The sequence below is a fragment of the Lipotes vexillifer genome, unplaced genomic scaffold (assembly GCF_000442215.2).
Source record: "Lipotes vexillifer unplaced genomic scaffold, Lipotes_vexillifer_v1.1 scaffold2, whole genome shotgun sequence".
Classification (NCBI taxonomy): Eukaryota; Metazoa; Chordata; class Mammalia; order Artiodactyla; family Lipotidae; genus Lipotes; species Lipotes vexillifer.
The window spans coordinates 84,863-87,264 of record NW_006786129.1 but is presented as its reverse complement, the minus strand read 5'-3'; positions in this window follow the sequence as shown (position 1 = coordinate 87,264).

Here is a 2,402-nt window from a genome sequence, read left to right as displayed (position 1 = left end):
CAATGTAGTAAACAGAAGAAGAATTCAAAAGGCTAATTCGGGGGACTTCCTTGGTGGTGCAGTGGTTAAGAATCCATCTGCCAATGTGGGGGACACGGGTTCAATCCCTGGTCTGGGAAGATTTCACATGCCATGGAACAAATAAGCCCACGTGCCACAACTACTGAGCCCGCATGCTGCAACTACTGAAGCCCACATGCCTAGAGCCCATGCTCTGCAACAAGAGATGCCACCTCAATGAGAAGCCCGCACACTGCAACCAAGAGGAGCCCCTGCTCGCTGCAACTAGAGAAAGACCGCGTGCAAAAATGAAGACCCAACGTAGCCAAAAAAAAGGCTAATTCACATATCTTCTGGAAGATATTACATTCATGAAATAAGAACAGATTATATTAAAAACTAAAAGTTTCATAAAATAGGAAAGAAAAATATAAGAACAGTCTAGAAGATCCATCATAGCAACTAACAGAGATTTCAGAAAATAAAAGCAGAGAAAATGTTGGGGAGGGAATTATCAAAGAAATAGTTTAGAGAAATTTCTCACAATTGAAATGGCCTGTGTTTTCAGATAGAGAAGGCACACTGACTAACAGAAAATTACACCAGCACATCATCAGGACACTAAAGGACACAGAAGATCCAAAACACATGGTTTTGGGGGGCCATTGGGGTGGGTAGCTTGAAGCAGGACCTCGGTCCTCGTCTTCTTTGAAGAAAGAGTCCAACAGAGAGACCGACTGTAAAGCAGATAGAGTGTTTATTATAAAGTACTGTGCGAGGTTAACGTGCAGGCTCAGAGTGGGATGCGCCCCAAAGGGGGAGCTTCAGTCACTTACAGGGCAGCAGCTTTCCGGGTTCCCTGGCCAGTTGCCATACTTGTGTCCATATTTGGTGTGACTCAGGGCCCTCCCAACGTGGATGTGCATCTTTCAGCCAAGATGGATTTCAGTGTGAGGGTTTCTGGGAGGTTGACAGGACATATTATGTGCTGGTGCCCCTTCCCTTCTTTGACCCCTAAGGACACTTCATGCATGTGTGTGGTCTGGGAGGCCTCCTTGACCACAAGAATGAGAAAGATGTGTCTGCCTTATCTCTTGCCCAGGCAGGGGCCAGCTCCTCTCTGTTCCTGCCTTTATCCTTGTCTCAGAGCGTCAGCAGAAGACAAGTTCTAGCTGCTCAGCCTGGGGCCCAGCTATTTCCTGCCTCTCACCTACAGACAGAGACAGAAGAAAATGACACAGAAAAGGAATGGGAACCTATTCTGTGTGACCCTGTAACAGTGGATATTACCCATTTGCTAAAATCCATAGAATGGTCAACATCAAGAGCGAAGGGTAATGTATTAAGTGTGGACTTTGGGTGACAATGATGAGTCAGGGTAGGTTCACTGATTGTGTACAAATGCCCCAATCTGGTGGGATGTTGACAGCAGGGGGGGCTGTGATGTGTGAGGGGGAAGATGGTGTGAGATAGGAACTCAGAGCTCAGTTTTGCTGTGATCCTAAAACTGCTCTAAAAAATAAAGTATTTATTATTATTTTTAAAATAAAATGTATTTATTTAATTTATTTATTCTTGGCTGCATTGGGTCCTTGTTGCTGTGCATGGGCTTTCTCTAGCTGCGGCCAGCGGGGGCTACTCTTCATTGCAGTGCACAGGCTTATTGTGGTGGCTTCTCCTGTCGCGGAGCACGGGCTCTAGGTGCGTGGGCCTCAGTAGCTGTGGCTTGTGGGCTCCAGAGCACAGGCTCAGTGGTTGTGACGCACGGGCTTAGTTGCTCCACAGCATGTGGGATCTTCCTGGACCAGGGCTCGAACCCACGTCCCTTGCATTGGCAGGTGGATTCTCAACCACTGCACCACCATGGAAGTCCTAAAAAATAAAGTCTTAAAAAAAAAAAGCAATAGGAATCAGAATGGCATCTCGGTTCTCTAGCAATGTTAGAGGCCAGAAGACAGTGGAGAATTGCTGTAAAAATTCTGAAGGAAAATTACTTAAGACAAGGATAATATAACCCAGCCAAATTATGGACAGATGGAGAATTTAAAACATTTTCAGACATCCAAGTGTCAACATCAAGGCACTTCTCGCCCAAGAACAGGAGAATGTATCCTACCAAAAGCAGTCAATTGATGACAGACTCCATTCAGAGGACATGCAAGCAAAGCAACTGTAGCCTCTGCAGGGAGCACTGGGGCTGAGCCCCCAGCCCCTCTGTCAAGCGCTTTTGAATATTTACATTCCTAGGTCTCTGTCAGAGGCCTTGGGGAGAGCTCTTCTCCAGGAGCTCAGGAGCCTCTGCGGAGGCATCCTCATGGAGTGGGGAGAAAGGGGAACCGAGAAGACACCTCCCCACTCTGGCTCAGTATCTGGTACTTTTCCACTCCAAGACCTTCCTCTTT